Source organism: Balaenoptera physalus (genome assembly GCF_965194825.1).
Source record: "Balaenoptera physalus genome assembly, contig: HAP1_SCAFFOLD_1694, whole genome shotgun sequence".
Classification (NCBI taxonomy): Eukaryota; Metazoa; Chordata; class Mammalia; order Artiodactyla; family Balaenopteridae; genus Balaenoptera; species Balaenoptera physalus.
The window spans coordinates 69047-90103 of NW_028125107.1; the positions used below are offsets into that span (position 1 = coordinate 69047).

Sequence of the window (21057 nt, forward strand, 5' to 3'; positions counted from 1 at the left end):
CATGATCACTGTCATCTCAATGCCCCATGACACCTGTCATCACAATTCAACATGGCCCTTGTCATCACAATGCTCCAAGAAACGTGTCATCACAATGATCCAGGATACTTTTCATCACAATGATCCATGACCACTTTCATCACAATGCTCCATGACCCCTGTCATCACAATGTTCCATGATACTTTTCATCACAATGCTAGATGACCACTATCATCACAATCCCTCATGACACCTGTCATCACAATTTGCAATGGCCCTTGTCATCACAGTGCTCCATGAATCGTGTCATGAGAAGGTTACAGGACACTTGTCATCACAATGCTCTATGGTGTTTTTCATCACAATGCTCCAGGACTTCTTTCATCACAATGCACCATGACCCTTGTTATCACAATGCTCTCTGGTGCTTTTCATCACAATTGCTGTGACCACTTTCATCACAATGCTCCATTGCTCTTGTCGTCACAATGCCACATGAGCCCTTTCATCACAATGCTCCATGATGCCTGTCATCAAAAAGCTCCATGGTCTTTTTCAACAAAATGATCCATGCCCCCTGTAATTACAGTGCTACATGACCGCTCTCATCACAATGCTCCAAGACCCCTTTCATTGCAAAGCTCCGTGAACCTTGTCATCAAAATGCCCCATGATAACTTTCATCTCAATGCTCCATGACCATAGTCATAACCATGCTCCATACCCTTATTATAACAAAGCTCCATGACCCTTTCATCACAACGATCCACCACACCTTTCATCACAATGCTCCATGACCATTGTCATCACAATGCTCCATGCCCCTATCATCACAATGCTCCATGACCCCTGTCAACGCAGTGATCCATGACCCCTTTCATCAAAATGCTCCATCACACCAGTCATCACACTTGTGGTGACAAGGGTCATGTAGCTTTGTGATAACAAAGGCCATGAAGCATTGTGATGACAGGTGTCATGGAGCACTGCGATGAAAAGGGTCATGGATCATTGCGGTGACAGGGGTCATTGATCATTGTGATGACAAGAGCAATTGAGCATTGTGATGACAGGGGTCATTGGCAATTGTGATGACAGGGGGCATGGAGCATTGTGATGAAAGGGGTCATGGTGCATTTTGATGAGAGGTGTTATGGAGCATTGCGGTGACAAGTGTCATGGAGCTTTATGATGATAGGGGCAATGGAACATTGTGATGAAAGGGGGCATGGAGAATTATGTTGAATGTAGTAATGGAGCATCGTGATGAAAGGGGTAATGGAGCATTGTGATGAAAGTGGTCATGGGGCATTGTGATGACAAGGGGCATGGAGCATTGTGATGACAAGCGCCATGGAGAATTTTGATTATAAGGGCCATGGAGCCTTGTGTTGAAAGGGTTAATGGAGCATTGTGATGAAAGGGGGCATGGAGCATTGTGATGACAAGGGCCATGTTGAATTATGATGACAAATGTCCTGGAGCATTGTAATGACAGGGGTCATAGGTCATTTTGATGACAGGGGGCCTGGAGCATTGTAATGAAAGTGGTCATGGATCATTTTGATTACCGGGGGTATCGAGTATTTTGGTGACATGGGGCATGGAACATTGTGATGAAAGGGGTACTGGAGCATTGTGATGACACACGGCTTAGAGCTTTGCGATGAAAGGATTAATTGAGTCTTGTGATGACAGGGGTCATGGATCATTGTGATGACACGGGGCTTGGAGCACTGTAATGAAATGGGTTATGGAGCACTGTGATTACAGGGGTAATTGTGATGCATTGTGATGAAAGGGGTCATGGGACAGGTGTAACGGAGCATTGTGATGAAAGGGGTCATGGCTCATTGTGATGAACTGGGGCATAGAGCATTGTGATGAAAGGGGTTATGGAGCACTGTGATTACAGGGGTAATTGTGAGCATTGTGATTAAAGGGGTCATGGAGCATTCTGATGACAGTGGTCATGGGGAATTGTGATGACAAGGGCCATGGATCTTTGTGATGACAGGCGTCATTTGGCATTGTGAATGACAGGGGCCATGGAGCATTTTCACGACAAGGGTCATGGAGCATTATTTTGACAGGGGTCATGGAGCATTTGGGTGAAAGCCGTCATGGAGCATTGTGATGACAAGGGCCATGGAGCATTGTGATGAAAGGGGTCATGGAGCAATGTGATGATAAGTGCGTGGAGCATTGCGATGAAAGTGGTCATGGAGCCTTGTGATGATAAGGGCATGGAGCCTTGTGATGATAAGGGCATGGAGCCTTGTGATGTCTATGGTCATGGAGCATTGTGATGAAAGGGGTCAGGTAGAATTGTGATGAAAGTGGCCATGGGGCATTGTGATTACAGGGTTCACGGAGGATTGTGATGACAAGTGCCATGGAGCATTGTGATGACAAGGGCCATGGAGCAGTGTGATGAAAGGGGTCATGGAGAATTGTGATGATAAGGGCGTGTAGCATTGTGATGACAGTGGTCACAGAGCATTGTGACGATAAGGGCATGAAGCCTAGTTAAGGACAGTCTAGCAGCCTTGGGACTAAATTCAGTGCCTGAGGTAGGCACGGCATAAGGTCTTTAGTTAGCATAAGAGGTAAGACATTAGCTCGGGACAGGCTTAGGTTAAAGGCTAGGAATCGTGTCAGGAAATGATCTAAGGATAGTGTGAAGACCGTTGTTACTCAGAATATCAGGGCCTTATTCAGAACCAGTGTTAGGACTTCAGGTAGGGACTGCATCAGGGCCTGACTTAGGGAGAGTGACAGGGCCTGAATGAGGCCTAATGTCAGGCCCTTAGCTGGGCACACTGTCAGGGCATGACTTTGGAGCAGCATCAGCGTCTTTGCTGGATCAGCATTAAGGTCTTCGTTAGGTACATGATCAGGGCCTGAGTTAGTCACAGCTTCAAGGCTTCAGTTAAGGAAAGCTTCAGGGCCTGAGTTAGGGACAGCCTCAGGTCTTCACTTAGGGACAGCGTCAGGGCTTACTTTGGGACAGTTTCAGGACCTTGGAAAGACATAGGTCAGGATATTAGCTCAGTATAACGTCAGGACTTTAGATAGTAATGGCAGCTACAGGCAGTTTCAGGGCCTGAGTTAGGCCTAGCATCAGAGACTTTGTTAGGTACAGTGTAAGGGACTGAGTTAGGAGTAGTGTCAGGGCCTTGCTTACGGACAGTGTCAGGGTCTGAGTTGGGAGTACTGTCAGAGACCTAGTTAGGGACAGTGCTAGGGCCTGAGTTAGGATTAGTGTCAAGGCCTTATTTAGGACCAATTTCAGGGCCTTAGTTTTGACTAGCATCAGAACCATTGTTAGGAATCGTATGGGATCCTGAGTTAGGCATACTGTCAGGGCCTTAGTTAGGGACACTTTTAGGGACTGAGTTAGGATTAGTGTCTAGGCCTTATTTAGGACCAATTATAGGGCTTTAGTTTGGACTAGCAACAGAGCCTTTGTTAGGTATCAGGTCAGGGCCTAAGTTAGGTGTACTGTCAGGGCCATTGTTAGGGACAGTATCAGGGTCTAACTTAGGAGAAGTTGAGGACCTTAGCCAGGGAATGTTTCAGGACCTTAGTTAGGGACATTATCAGGGCCTGAATTAGCAGTAGTGTCAAAAGTCCTTAGTGAGGAGAGTAAGGAGTAAGTCAGGACTCAGGCCCTGACACTGTCCTTAACTAAGGCCCTGACACTACTCGTAACACAGGCCCTGATCTGATTCCTATCATAGGCCCTGATGCTGGTCTTAACTAAGACTCTGACACTGGTCCTAACTAAAGCTGTAACACTACTCTTAACTCAGGCCCTGACACTGTCCCTAACAAAGCCTCTGACACTATTCCTAACTCAGGCACTGACACTGTCCCAAACTAAGGCCCTGACACTACTCCTACCCCAGGCACTGAAACTGTCCCTAACTAAGACCCTGACACTACTCCCAACTCAGGCACTGACAGTGTCCATAACTAAGGCCCTGACACTACTCTTAACTCAGGGGCTGATAATATACCTAACACAGGCACTGATACTTCTCCTCACTTAGGCCCTGATATTCGCCCCAACTAAGGCCTTGACTCTACTCCTAACTCAGGCAATGACACTGTTTCTAACTAAGGCCATGAAAGTACTCTTAAGTCAGGAACTCACACTGTCCCTAACTAAGGCCCTGAAACTACTCCCAACTCAGGCACTCACACTGTCCCTAACTAAGGCCCTGACACTACTCTCAACTCAGGCACTAACACTGTCCCTAACTAATGACTTGACACTACTCTTTACTCAGGTCCTGCCACAGTCCCTAACAAAAGCCCTGACACTACCCCCAACTCTGGCACTGACAGTGTCCCTGACTACGACCCTCACACTTCTCACAACTCAGGCACTGAAGCGGTCCCTACGTAAGGCCCTGAAACTACTCCCAAATCCGGCGCTGATGCTGTCCCTAAATTAGGCCCTGACACTACTCCTTATTAGGCACTGACATGCTCCCTAACTAAGGACCTGAGACTACTTCTACCTCAGGCCCCGACACTGTCCCTAACTAAGGCCCTGATACTACTCCCAACTCAGGCACTGACACTCTCCCTAACTAAGGCCTTGGAACTACTCTTAACTCATACCCTGACACTGTCCATAACTAAGACCCTGACACTAATCCCATCTCAGCCACTGACACTGTCCCTATGGCCCTGACACTATTTCCAACTCAGGCACTGACATTGTCCATACCTAAGGCACTGAAATTCTCTCAACTAATGCACTAACACTGTACCTTACTAATGCGCTAACACTACTGCCAATTCAGGCACTGACACTGTCTCTAACTAGGCCCTGACTCTATAGCCAACTCAGGCACTTACACTGTCCCCAATTAAGGCACTGACATTACTCCCAACTCCGACACTGAAACTGTTCCTAACTACCGGTCTCAGACTACTCCTAACTCAGGGCCTGACACTATTCCTAACACAGTCACTGACACTGTACTTAACTAAGGCCCTGAGACTACTCCTAAATCAGGCCCTGAGACTGTCAGTAAACTAGGCCCTGGCACTACACACAACTCAGGCACTGACGCTGGGCCGAACTAAGGGTCTGACACTAGTCCCAACACAGACACTGACACTCTACAAAATTAAGGCCTTGACAATACTCTTAACTCAGGCTCTGACACTGTGCATTATAAAGACCCTGACACTAATCCCAACTCAAGCACTGACACTGTCCGTAACTAAGACCCTGACACTACTTCCATCTTAGCCACTGACACCGTCCCTAACTATGGCCCTGACACTACTGCCAACTCAGGCACTGGCGATGTCTCTAACTAAGGCACTGGCACTACTCCCAAATCAGGCACTGATGCTGTGCAGAACATAGGCCCTGGCACTACTCCCAACTCAGGCATTGACGCTGTCCGTAACTAAGGGTCTGACACTACTCCCAACGCAGACACTGACACTCTAACAATTTAAGGCCTTGATACTACTCTTAACTAAGGCCCTGACACTGTCCATACTAAGGACCCTGACACTAATCCCAAATCAGGCACTGACACTGTCCATAACTAAGGCCCTGACACTACTCACAACCCAGGTACTGGCGCTGTCCCTAACAAAGGCACTGGCACAACTCCCATCTCAAGCACTGACCCTATCCCTAATTAAGGCCCTGACACTACTCCCAACTCAGGCACTGACACTGTCCCTAACTAAGGCACTGAAATTACTCCCAACTCAGGCAATGACGCTGTCCCTAACTAGGGCCATGACACTACTCCCAAGTCAGGCAGTGACACTGTTGCTAACTTAGGCCCTTACACTACTCACAACCCAGGCCCTGATACTGTCTCTAAATACCACTCTCACACTACTCCTAAATCTGGCCCTAACAATATTCCTAACACAGTCACTGACACTGTCCCTAACTAAGGCCCTGAGACTACTTCTAACTCAGGCCCTGACACTGTCCCTAACATAGGCCCTGACACTACTTCCAACTCAGGCACTGACATTGTCCCTACCTAAGGCCCTGACCCTATTCTCAACTCAAGCACTAACACTGTCACTTCCTAATGCCCTGACACTACTGCCAACTCAGGCACTGACACTGTCCCTAACTGAGGCCCTGAGAATACTGCTTACTCAGGCCCTGACACTGCCCGTAACTTTGGCCTTGGCACTACTCCCAAGTCAGGCAGTGACGCTGTCCCTAACTAAGGGTCAGAAAATACTCCCAACTCAGGCACTGACACTCTACCAAATTAAGGCCTTGACACTACTCTTAACTCAGGCCCTGACACTGTCCATAATAAAGACCCTGACACTAATCCCAACTCAGGCACTGACACTGTCCGTAACTAAGGCCCTGACACTATTCCCAACCCAGACACTGGCGTTATCCCTAACTAAGGCACTGGCACTACTCCCAACTCACACCCTGACACTATCCCTAATTAAGGCCCTGACATTACTCCCCACTCAGGCACTGACACTGTCCCTAACTAAGGCCCTCAAACTACTCCCAACAGAGGCACTGACACTGTCCCTAACTAAGGCCCTGAAACTACCCCCAACCCAGGCACTGACACTGTCCCTATCTAAGGCCCTGACACTTCTCTCAACTCAGGCACTAACACTGCCCGTAATAAGGACTTGACACTACTCTTAACTCAGGCCCTGACACAGTCCCTAACAAAGACCCTGACACTACATCCAACTCAGACACTGAGAGTGTCCCTAACTACGGCCCTCACACTACTCCCAACTCAGGCACTGATGCTGTCCCTAACTAAGGCCCAGACAATTGAACCAACACAGGAACTGACACTGTCCCTAACTAAGAACTTCACACTACTCCTCACTCAGGCTCTGACACTGTCCCTAACTTAGGCCCTGACACTATTCCTTACTCAGGCACTGACATGCTCCCTAACAAAGGGCCTGAGACTACTTCTACCTCAGGCCCTGACACTGTCCCTAACTAAGGCCCTGATACTACTCCCAACTCAGGCACTGACACTCTCACTAACAAGACCCTGGAACTACTCACTTCTCAGCCACTGACACTGTCCCGACGGCCCTGACACTATTTCCAACTCAGGCACTGACATTGTCCCTACCTAAGACCCTGACCCTATTCTCAATTCAAGCACTAACACTGTCACTTACTAATGCCCTGACACTACTGACAACTCAGGCACTGACACTGTCCCTAACTAAGGTCTTGAAACTACTCACAACTCAGGCCCTGACACTAATCCTATCACAGACACTGACACTGTACCTACCTAAGGACCTGAGAATACTACTTATTCAGGCCCTGACACTGTCTGTAACATTGGCCCTGGCAATACTCCCAAGACAGGCACTGACGCTGTCCCTAACTAATGGTCTGACAATACTCCCAACTCAGGCACTGACACTCTACCAAATTAAATCCTTGACACTACTCTTAACTCAGGTCTTGACACTGTCCATATTAAACACCCTGACACCAATCCCAACTCAGGCACTGACACTGTCCGTAACTATGGCTCTGACACTACTGCCAACTAAGGCACTGGCGCTGTCCCTAACTAAGGCTCTGACACTACTCACAACTCAGGCACAGGCACTCTACCTAATTAAGGCCCTGACACTACCTCCAACTAAGGCACTAACATTGTCCCTAATTAAGACCCTGACACTACTCCCAACTCAGGCACTAAAACTGTCCCTAACTAAGGACTTGACACTACTCTTAACTCAGTCCCTGACACAATCTCTAGCAAAGACCCTGACAATACCCCCATCTCAGGCACTAAGAGTGTCGCTAAATATGGCCCACACAATACTCCCAACTCAGGCACTGACGCCGTCCCTAAGTAAGGTCCTGAAATTACTATCAAATCAGGCACTGACACTCTCCCTATCTAATGCCTTGACACTACTCTTAACTCATGCCCTGACACTGTCCCTAACTAAGACCCTGAAACTACTCCCTTCTCAGCCAATGACACCGTCCAGAAGGCCCTGACACTACTTCCAACTCAGGCACTGACATTGTCCCTACCTAAGGCCCTGACCCCATTCTCAACTCAGGCACTAACACTGTCACTTACTAATGCCCTGACACTACTGCCAACTCAGGCACTGACACTGTCCCTAATTAGTCCCTGACACTACTCCCAATTCAGGGACTGACACTGTCCGTAACTAAGGCCCTGACATTACTCCCAACTCCGGCACTGACACTTTCGCTATCTAAGTCCCTGAAATTACTCACAACTCAGGACCTGACACTGTTCCTAACTACCGGTCTCAGACTACTCCTAACTCAGGGCCTGACACTATTCCTAACAGCGTCACTGACACTGTCCCTAACAAAGGCCCTGAGACTACTCTTAACTCAGGCCCTGATACTGTCAGTAACTTAGGCCCTGGCATTACACACAACTCAGGCACTGCCGCTGGCCCTAACTAAGGTTCTGACACTAGTCCGAACTCAGACACTGACACTCTACCAAATTAAGGCCTTGACAATACTCTTAATTCAGGCTCTGACACTGTGCATAATAAAGACCCTGACACTAATCCCAACTCAGGCACTGACACTGTCCGTAACTAAGGCCCTGACACTACTCCCATCTCAGCCACTGACACCGTCTCTAAATGTGGCCCTGACACTACTCCCAACTCAGGCACTGGCGCTGTCCCTAACTAAGGCCCTGAAACTACTCCCAACCCAGGCACTGACACTGTCCCTTACTAAGGCCCTGACACTACTCTTAACTCAGGCACTAACACTGCCCTTACTAAGGACTTGACACTACTCTTAACTCAGGCCCTGACACAGTCCCTAATAAAGGCCCTGACACTACCTCCAACTTAGGCACTGACAGTGTCCCTAACTACGGCCCTCACACTACTCCCAACTCAGGCACTGACGCCATCCTTAAGTAAGGCCCTGACACTACTCCCAACTCAGGCACTGACGCTGTCACTAACTAAGGCCATAGCACTTCTCCCAACTCAGGCACTGACACTGTCCCTAAATGAGGCCCAGACAATAGAACCAACTCAGGCTCTGACACTGTCCCTAACTTAGGCCCCGACACTACTCCTTACTTAGGCACTGACATACTCCCTAACTAAGGTCCTGAGACTACTTTTACCTCAGGCGCTGACACTGTCCCTAACTAAGGCCCTGAAAATACTCCCATCTCAGCCACTGACACTGTCCCAAAGGCCCTGACACAACTTCCAACTCAGGCACTGATATTCTCCCTACCTAAGGCCCTGACCCTGTTCTCAACTCAAGCACTAACAGTGTCACTTACTAATGCCCTGACACTACTGCCAACTCAGGCACTGACACTGTCCCTAACTAGTCCCGGACACTACTCCCAACTCAGGCACTTACACCGTCCCTAACTAAGGCCCTGACATTACTCCCAACTCTGGTACTGATACATTTGCTATCTAAGGCCCTGAAACTACTCAAAACTCAGGCCCTGACACTGTTCCTAACTACCGGTCTCAGACTACTCCTAACTCAGGGCCTGACACTATTCCTAACAGCGTCACTGACACTGTCCCTAACTAAGGCCCTGAGACTACTCCTAACTCAGGCCCTGACACTGTCAGTAACTTAGGCCCTGGCACTACACCCAACTCAGTCACTGACGCTGGCCCTAACTAAGGTTCTGACACTAGTCCGAACTCAGACACTGACACTCTACCAAATTAAGGCCATGACACTTCTCTTAACTGAGGCCCTGACACTGTGCATAATAAAAACCCTGAAACTATTCCCATCTCAGCCACTGACTTTGTCCATAACAAAGGCCCTGACACTACTCCCAACTCAGGCACTGGCGCTGTCCCTAACTAAGGCACTCGCACTACTCTCAACTCAGGCACTGGTGCTGTCCCTAACTAAGGCTCTGACACTACTCTCAACTCAGGCCCTGACACTGTCCCTAACTAAGGCCCTGACAACACTCGTAACTCAGGCACTGTCACTGTCACTACCTAAGGCCATTACACTCCGCTTAACTCAAGAGATGACACTCTCTGTAACTAAGTCTTTGACACAATATTTAACTCATGCCCTAACACTGTCCTTAACTAAGACCCTGACACTACTCCCATCTCAGGCCCTGACACTATAACTAATAAAGGCCCTCACACTACTCCTACCTCAGACACTGACACTGTCCATAACTTAGGCCCTGACACTACCCATAAATCAAACACTGACACTCTCCCTACGTAAGGCCCTGAGACTATTCCTACCTCAGGCCCTGACACTGTCCATAATTAAGTCCTTGATACTACTGCCACTCAGGCTCTGACACTATCCCTAACTATGGCCCGGACACTACTCTCAACTCAGGCACTGAGAGTGTCCTTAACTAAAGCACTGACAATACTCCCCACTCAGGTACTGACGCTATCCTTAACTAAGGCCCTGAAACTTCTCCCAAGTCAAGCACTGATGCTGTCCCTAACTAAGGCTCTGACACTACTCCCAACTCAGGCACTAACAACCTCCCTAACTAAGGCCTTGACACTACTCTTAAGTCAGGCCCTGACACTGTCCGTAACAACGACACTGACACTACTCCCAACTCAGCCACTCACATTGTCCCTAACTACGGCCCCGACACTACTGCCAAATCAGCCACTGATATTATCCGTAACTAAGGTGCTGACACTAATCCCAACTCTGGAACTGACACTGTCCCTAAATAAGGCCCTGACACTTTGCCCAACTCAGGCACTGAGACTGTCAGTAACTAAGACCCTGATACTACTCACAACTCAGGCACTGACACTGTCCTTTACTAATGTCCTGACACTACACCCACCTCAGGCACTGACACTGTCCCTAACTAATGCAGTGAAAATACTCCGAACATAGGCATTGACCGTGTCCCTAACTAGGCCCTTATACAACTCCCACATCAGGCACTGATACTCTCCCTAACTAAGGTCCTGACATTACCCCCAACTCAGGCACTGACACTGTCACTAACTTAGGCCCTTACACTACTCACAACACAGGCCCTGACACTGTCCTTAAATACCACTCTCACACTACTCCTAAAACTGGCCCTAACACTATTCCTAACACAGTTACTGACACTGTCCCTAACTAAGGCCCTGAGAATGCACCTTACTCAGGCCCTGACTCTGGCCCTAACTAACGCCGTGACACTACTCCTAACTCAGGCCCTGACACTATAACTAAGAAAGGCCCTCACACTACTCCTAACTCAGACAATGACACTGTCCATAACTTAGGCACTGACACTACTCCTAACTCAGCCACTGGCAATCTCCCTAACTAAGGCCCTGAGACTACTCCAACCTCAGGCCCGGCAACTGACCCTAAGTAAGGCTCTGACACTGCTTGCAAATCCGGCACTAACACTCTCCCTAACTAAGGCCTTAACACTACTCTTAGCTAAGGTCCTGGCACTGTCCGCAACATCGACCCTGACACTACTCCCAACTCCAGCAATGACGCTGTCTCTAACTAAGACCTTGACATGACTCACAAATCAGGCAATGACACTGTCCCTAGCTAAGGCCCTGACACTACTCCCAACTCAGGCACTGACACTGTCCGTAACTAAGGCACTGTCAGTACTCTCAATTCAGGCACTAACACTGTCCCTAAATAAGTACTCTTAACTCAGGCCCTGGCACAGTCCCTAAGAAAGGCCCTGACACTACCCCCACCTCAGGCACTGACAGTGTCCCTAACTACGGCCCTCACACTACTACCAACTCAGGCACTGACGCCATCCCTAGAGTAAGGCTCTGACACTACTCCCAACTCAGGCAGGTACGCTGTCCCTAAATAAGGGTCTGACACTACTCCCAACTCAGGTACTGATGCTGTCCCTAAATAAGGCCATAACAATACTCCAAACTCAGGCACTGACACTCTCCCTAACTAAGGTGCTCACACTACTCCTAACTCAGGCTCTGACACTGTCTGTAACTATGGCCCTGATACTACTCCCAATTCAGGCACTGACACTCTCACTAACTAAGGCCTTGACACAACTCTTAACTCATGCCCTGACACTGTCCCTAACTAAGACCCTGACACTACTCCCATCTCAGCCACTGACACTGTCCTTAAGGCCCTGACACTACTTCCAACTCAGGCACTGACATTGTCCCTACCTAAACCCCTGACCCTGCTCTCAACTCAGGCACTAACACTGTCCCTTACTAATGCCCTGACACTTCTTCCAAATCAGGCACTGAAGCTGTCCCTAATTAAGGCCCTGGCACTACTCCTAACTCAGGCACTGACACTGTCCATAACTTAGGCCCTAACACTACCCATAAATTAGACACAGACACTCTCCCTAACTAAGGCCTTGAGACTACCAATAACTCAGGCCCTGACACTGTCCATAACTAAGGCCTTGGTACTATTGCCAACTCAGGCTCTGACACTGTCCCTAACTAAGGCCCTGAAACTACTCCCAAGTCAAGCGCTGCTGCTGTACCTAACTAAGGCTCTGACACTACTCCCAACTCAGGCACTAACACTCTCCCTAACAAAGGCCTTGTCTCTACTCTTAACTCAGGTCCTGAGACTGTCCCTAACAACGACCCTGACACTGCTCCCACCTCACCCACTGACATTGTCCCTAACTATGGCCCCGACACTGTTGCCCACTCACCCACTGATATTGTCCCTAACTAAGGCACTGACACTACTACCAACTCAGGCACTGACACTTTCACTAAATAAGGCCCTGACACTTCTACCAACTCAGGCACTGACACTATCCCTAACTAAGACCTTGATACTACTCCCAACTCAGGCACTGACACTTTCCCTAACTAGGCCCTGATACTACTCCCAACTCAACCACTGACACTGTACCTTACTAAGGCCCTTATATTACTCCCAATTCAGGCACTGACACTGTCGCTAAGTTAGGCTCTTACACTACTCACAACACAGACCCTGACATTGTCCCTAAGTACTGCTCTCACACTACTCCTAAATCAGGCCCTAACACTCTTCCTAACACAGTCACTGACACTGTCCCTAATTAAGGCCCTGAGAATGCTCCTTACTCAGTCCCTGACTCTGGCCCTAACTAACGTCGTGACACTACTTCTAACTCACGCCCTGACATTGTCCCTAACAAAGACCCTGACACTAATCCCAGCTCAGGCACTAACACTGTCCCTATCTAAGGCCCTGAAACAATTCACAACTCAGGCACTGACACTGTCCCTTACTACGGCCCTGAGACTATTCCTATCTCAGGCCCTGACACTGTATGTAACTTAGGCCCTGACACTATTCCTAATTCAGGCACTGACACTCTCCCTAACTAAGGCCCTGAGACTACTCCCAACTCAGGCACTGACACTTTCCCTAACTATGACCCTGACACTAATCCCAACTCAGGCACTGAAAGTGTCCCTAAATGAGGCAAAGATACTACTCCCAACTCAGGCACTAAGGCTCTGGATCATTGTGATGACAAGCGCCATGGAGCATTGTGATGAAAAGGGCATGGAGCATTGTGATGACAATTGGAAAGGAACATTGTGATGAAAGGGATAATGAAGCTTTGTGAGGAATGGGGCCACGGAGCATTGTGATGACAAGAGCAAGGATCATTGTGATGACAAGTGGCATGGAACATTGTGATGAACGGGGTTCTGGATCATTGTGAGGAAAGGGGTCATGGATCATTGTGATTACAGGGATCATGGAACATTGTGATGTCAAGTGTCATGCAGCATTGTGATGACAGAGGTCATGGAGCACTGTGATGACAAGGGAATGGAGCATTGTGATGACAGGGGTCATGGAACATTGTGATGACAAGGTTCTTGAAGCACTGTGTTGACACGGGCATGGAGCATTGTGATGAGAAGAGATCTGGTGCATTGTGATGACATGGGCAGGGAACACTGTGATGACAGAGGTCATGGAGCATTGTGATGAGAAGTGTCATGGAGCATTTTGATGAAACGGCCATGGAACATTATGATGAGAAGAATTCTGGAGCATTGTGGTAACAAGGGCATGAAGCATTGTGATTAGAGGGGCCATGTAGCATTCTGATGACAATGGCATGGAGCATTGGGATGACAAGGGTCATCGAGCTTTGTGATGACAGTGGTCATGGAGCATTGTGATGAAAAAGGCCATGTAGTATTGTGCTGACAGGAGTCAAGGAGCATTGTGATGACAGGGGCCAAGGAGCTTTGTGCTGACAAGGGCTTGGTGCATTGTGATGACAAGTGGAATGGAGCATTGTGATGAAAGGCGTCATGGGGCATTTTGATGAGAGTGTTCATGAAGAATTGTGATGAAAAGTATCATGGAGAACTCTGATGACAGGGAACATGGAGCACTGTGATGACAAAGGGCATGGAGCATTGTGATGACAAGTGTTCTGGAGCATTTTGATGACACGGGCATGGAGCATTGTGAAGACAGGGGTCATGGAACGTTATGATGACAACTGTCATGGAAAATGGTGATGACAGGGGTCATGGAGCATTGTGATGAAAGGGGCCATCGAGTATATTGAGGACAGGCGTCATTGGGCATTGTGATGACAGTGGTCATGGAGCATTGTGATGATAAGGGCCATGGCGAATTGTGCTGACAGGTGTCATGGGGCATTGTGATGACAGTGGTCATCTAGCATTATAATGAAAGGTATCATAGAGCACTGTGATGACAGGGACCATGGAACATTGTGATGACAAAGGCCATGGAGCACTGTGATGACAGCGGTAATCGGGCATTGTGATGTCAGGGGTCCTGGAGCATTGTAACGAATATGGTCCTGGAACATTCTGATGACAGCGGTCACGGAGAATAGCGATGACAGTGATCATGCAGCATTGTGATGAAAGGGTCAAGGAGCATTGTGTTGACAGGGGTCATAGAACATTTTGATGACAAGGTTCATGACGCATTGCAATAAAAAAGGCATGTAGCATTGTGATGATGTGGGTCATCGAGCATTGTGATGACTGGTGTCATGGAGCATTGTGTTGACACGGGCATGGAGCATTGGGTTGAGAAGAGATCTGGAGCATTGTGATGACAAGGGTATGGAGAATTTTGATTAAAAGGGCCAAGGAGCATTTTGCTGACAATGGCATGTTGCAATGTGATGACAAGGGCATGGAGCATTGTGATTACAGGGGCCATGAAGCAGTGTGATGACAAAGGCTTGGAGCACTGTGATGACAAGGGCCATGGAGCATTGTGATTACAGGGGACATGGGGCATTGTGATGAGTGAGGTAATGGAACATTGAGATGAAACGGGTCATGGAGCACTGTGATTACAGGGGCCATGGAGCATTGTGATGACAAAGGACATGGAGCATTGTGATGACAGGTGTCATGGAGCATTGAGATGAAACGGGTCATGTACCATTACGATGACAGGGGTCATGGAGATTTGTGATGACAGTGGCCAAGGGGAATTGGGATGAAAGGCATACTGGAGCATTGTGAGGAAATGTTTCATGGAGAATTGTGATGACAAGGGCCATGGAGCAATGTGAATACAAGGGACATGGAGCCTTGTGATGACAAGGGTCATGGATCATTGTAAAAACAGGTATCATTGGGCATTTTTATGTAAGTTGCCATGGAGATTTGTGATGAAAGGGATCATGTGGATTTGTAATGACAAGGGCCATGGAGCATTGTGATGAAACAAATCTTGGAGAATTTTGATGAAAGTTGTCATGGAGCATTGCAATGAAAAGCACCAAGGAACATTGTGATGACAAGGGCCATCGAGCATTGTGATGACAAGTGTCATGGAGAATCGTGATGACAAATACCATGGAGAATTGTGATGAGCGGTGGCATTTGGCATTGTGATGAAAGGGGTCATGGAGTACTGTGATTACAGGGGCCATGAAGCATTGTGATAACAAGTGACATGGAGAATAGTGATGACAGGCGTCATAGAGCATTATGATGACAAGTGCCATTTAGCATTTTGATGACAGGCGTCATCAGGCATTGTGTTGACAGAGGTCACGGAGCATTGTGATCACAAAGGCCGTAGAGCATTGTGATGACAGGGGTCATGGAACACTGTGATGACATGTGCCATGGAGCATTGTGAAGACAAGATTCATGGAGCATTGTGATGACACGGGCATGAAGCACGGTGATGACAACAGACCTGGAGCATTGTGATGACAAGGGCATGGAGCATTGTGATTACAGGGATCATGGAGCATTGTGATGACAAGTGTCATGCAATATTGTGCTGACACAGATCATGGAGCATTTTGATGAGAGTGGCCTTGTAGCACAGTGATAAGAGATGTCATGGGACATTACGGTGACAGTGGTCAAGGAGCATTGTGATGAAAGTGTTCATGGAGCAACGTGATTATCGGGATAATGGAGCATTGTGAATACAAAGGCCATGGAGCATTGAGATAACAGAGTTCATGGAGCATTGTGATGAAAGTGGTCATGGATCACTCTGATGACAAGTGTCCTGGAACCTAGTGATGACACGGTTCATACAGCATTGATATGACAAGGGCCAAGGCGAATTGTGATGAAACATATCATGGGGCATTGTGATGACATTGGTCATCTTGCATTGTGATGAAAGTGGTCATGTAGAATTTTGATTAAAGGTATCATGGAGCACTGTGATGACAAAGGCCAAGGAACATTTTGATGACAAGTGTCATTGAGCAATGGGATGACACGGGAATGGAGTATTATGATGACAAGTGTTCTGGAGCATTGTGATGAAAAGGGCATGGAGCATTGTGATTACAGGGGCCATGGAGCATTGTGATGACAGGGGTCATTGAGCATTGTGATTACAAAGACCATGAGGCATTGTGATGACAGTGGCCTTGGAGCATTGTGATGACAATGGTCATCAAGCATTGTGATGAGAGGGGTCATAGAGCATTGTGATGAGAAAGACCATGGAGCATCGTGATGACAGAGGCCATGGAACATTGTGATGACAAGGCCATGTACCATTGTGATTACAAGGGTCATGGAGCATTGTGACGAAAAGTGTCATGGAACATTTTCCTGACAGGGATCATGGAGCTTTTTGGTAAGAGTGGCCTTGGAGATTTGTGATGGTAAGCGTCATGGGGCATTGTGATGAAAGCAGACTTGGAGCATTGTGATGAAAGGGGTCATGAAGCACTGTGATTACAGGGGCCATGGAGCATTGTGAATACAAAGGTTATGGAGCATTGAGATGACAGGGTTCATGGAGCATTGTGATGAAAGTGATCATGGATCATTTTGGTGACAAGTGTCCTGGAACCTTATGATGACTCGGTTCATGGAGGATTGTGATGACAAGGACCATGGCGAATTGTGATGACATCGGTCATGGGGAATTGTGATGAAAGGTATCATGGAGCACTGTGACGACAGGGGCCATGGAACATTGTGATGACAAAGGCCATGGAGCATTGTGATGACAAGTGTCATGGGGCATTTTGATGACATTGGCATGGAGCATTATGATGACAAGAGTTCTGGAGCATTTTGATGACAAGGGCATGGAGAATTGTGATGACAGGGGCCATGGAACATTGTGATGACAAAGGCCATGGAGCATTGTGATGACAAGTGTCATGGGGCATTTTGATGACATTGGCATGGAGCAGTATGATGACAAGAGTTCTGGAGCATTTTGATGACAAGGGCATGGAGCATTGTGATGACAGGGCCCATGGAGCATTGCGATGAAAAGGGCAGGGAACACTGTGATGACTGGGTTCATGGAGCATTGTGATGAAAGGGGCCATGGAGCATTGAGATGACAGGCGTCATGAGGCATGGTGATGACACTGGTCATGGAGCATTGTGATCAAAGAAATCATGGAGCAATATGATAACAGGGGCCATGGAGCATTGTGATGACAGGTGTATTGGAGCATTGTGATGAAAGTAGTCATGGATCATTGTGATGACATGTGTCCTGGAACACTGTGATGACACAGTTCATCGAGTATTGTGATGACAAGGGTCATAGCGAATTGTGATGACAGGTGTCATGGGGCATTGTGATGACATTGATCATCTAGGAATTGTGATGAAATGTATCATGGAGCACTGTGATGACTGGGGGCATGAAGCATTGTTATGAAAATTGTCCTGGATTATGTGATGACAGCAGTCATGGAGAATTGTGATGACAGGGATTATGCAGCATTGTGTTGACAAGGCTATGGACTATTGTGCTGACAATGGTCATGGAGCAATGTGATGAAAGTTTTCATGGAACATCGTGATGAAAAGTGCCTGGGAGCATTGTGACGATAAAGGCCATGGAGCATTGTGATGACAAGTGTCATGGAGCATTGTAATGAAAGGTTTCATTGTGCACTGTGATGACAAGGGGGATGGAGTATTGTGATGAAACTGGTCCTGGAGCATTGTGATAACAGAAGCCGTGGAGCATTGTGATGACAGGCATCATGGAGCATTGTGAAGAAAGGGACGATGGGGAATTGTAATGACAATAGAGAAATGTGATGAAAATGGTCAGCGAGCATAGTGATTAAAGTGGTCATTGAGAATTGTGATGAAAAGCGACATAGAGCATTGTGATGACAAAGGTCAGGGAGAACTGTGATGACCAGGGTCATGTAGCATTGTGATGACACGGTCATGGAACATTGTGATGACAAGAATTCTGGAGCATTGTGATGACAAGGGCCATGGAGCATTGTGATGCCACGGTCATGGAACATTGTGATGACAAGAATTCTGGAGCATTGTGAGGAAAAAGGCATGGAGCATTTTGATTATAGGGGACATGGAACATTGTGATGACAAAGGCCATGGAGCACTGTGGTGACGGGTGTCATGGAGCATTGAGATGAAACGGGTCATGGACCATTATGATGACAGTGGTCATGGAGAATTGTGATGACAGTGGCCACGGGGAATTTGGATGAAAGGCGTACTGGAGCATTTTGAGGAAATGTTTCATGGAGACTTGTGATGACAAGGGCAGTTGAGCATCATGATGACAGGGGTCATGGGGCATTGTGCTGAAAGCGGTCATGGAGCATTGCGATGAAAAGCGCTATGGAGCATTGTGATGACAAGGGCCATGGAGCAATGTGAATACAAGGGACATGGAGCCTTGTGATGACAAGGGTCATGGATCATTGTAAAAACAGATATCTTTGGGCATTGTGATGACAGGGGCATGGAGCATTTTTATGTAAGTTGCCATGGACAATTGTGATGAAAGGGATCATGTGGATTTGTAATGACAAGGGCCATGGAGCATTGGGATGAAACAAATCTTGGAGTATTTTGATGAGAGTTGTCATGGAACATTGCGATGAAAAGCACCAAGGAACATTGTGATGACAAGGGCCATCGAGCATTTTGATGACAAGTGTCATGGAGCATTGTGATGACAGGTGTCATGGAGCATCGTGATGACAAATGCCATGGAGAATTGTGATAAGAGGTGGCATTGGGCATTGTGATGAAAGGGGTCATGGAGTACTGTGATTACAGGGGCCATGGAGCATTGTGATAACAAGTGACATGGAGAATAGTGATGACAGGCGTCATAGAGCATTGTGATGACAAGTGCCATTTAGCATTTTGATGACAGGAGTCATCAGGCATTGTGTTGACAGGAGTCACGGAGCATTGTGATGACATGGGCCATGGAGCATTGTGAAGACAAGATTCATGGAGCATTGTGATGACACGGGCATGAAGCATGCTGATGAAAACAGACCTGGAGCATTGTGATGACAAGGTCATGGAGCATTGTGATTACAGGAGACATGGAACATTGTGATGTTATTGGCAGGGATCATTGTGATTACAGGGATCATAGAGCCTTGTGATGACAACTGTCATGCAATATTGGGCTGACACAGATCATGGAGCATTTTGATGAGAGTGGCCTTGGAGCACAGTGATGAGAAACGTCATGGGTCATTACGGTGACAGTGGTCAAGGAGCATTGTGATGAAAGTGTTCATGGAGCAATGTGATTATCGGGACAATGGAACATTGGGAATACAAAGGCCATGGAGCATTGAGACAACAGAGTTCATGGGGCATTGTGATGAATGTTGTCATGGATCTCTTTGATGACAAGTGTCCTGAAACCTAGTGATGACACGGTTCATACAGCATTGAGATAACAAGGGCCAAGGCGAATTGTGATGACACGTGTCTTGGGGCATTGTGATGACATTGGTCACCTTGCATTGTGATGACAATGGTCATGTAGAATTTTGATTAAAGTTATCATGGATCACTGTGATGCCAAAGGCCAAGGAACATTTTGATGACAAATGTCATTGAGCAATGGGATGACACGGGAATGGAGTATTATGCTGACAAGTGTTCTGGAGCATTGTGATTACAGGGGCCATGGAGCATTGTGATGACAAAGGCATGGAGCATTGTGATGACAGGGGTCATTGAGCATTGTGATTACAAGACCATGAGGCATTGTGATGACAGGGGCCTTGGAGCATTGTGATGACAATGGTCATCAAGCATAGTGATGACAGGGGTCAGAGAGCATTGTGATGAGAAAGACCATGGAGCATGGTGATGACAGAGGCCATGGAACATTGTGGTGACAAGGCCATGTACCACTGTGATTACAAGGGTCATGGAGCATTGTGATGACAAGAGCAGGGAACCTTGTGGTGACCAGGGTCATGGAGACTTTTGATGACAACTTTCCTGGAACGTTGTGATGACAGGGTTCATGGACCATTGTGTTGAAAGGGAACATGGAGCAGTGTGATTACAGGGTCCATGGAGCATTGTGAATACATAGGCCATGGAACAATGTGATGACAGGGGTCATGTAGCATTGTGATGACAGGGTCATGGAGCATTGTGATTACAGGTGTTAAGGGGCACTGTGATGACAGGGGGCATGGAGCATTGTGATGAAAATTGTCCTGGAGCATTGTGATGACAGCGGTGACAGAGAGTTGGGATGAAAGGTATCATGCAGCATTGTGATGACAACTGTCATGGATCATTTTGATGAC

The 21057-nt window shown here is 47.6% G+C and overlaps 1 long non-coding RNA gene across 1 annotated transcript in view; it reads left to right on the forward strand.

Annotated features, from left to right (window-relative positions):
- Positions 1-18751, forward strand: part of LOC309654016 — an 83949-nt gene extending 65198 nt beyond the window's left edge. The window contains exon 2 of the long non-coding RNA XR_014259724.1: positions 18625-18751. This is a non-coding gene — a long non-coding RNA (uncharacterized lncRNA). The remainder of the gene's footprint in view (positions 1-18624) is intronic.
- Positions 18752-21057: the final 2306 nt, after the last annotated feature.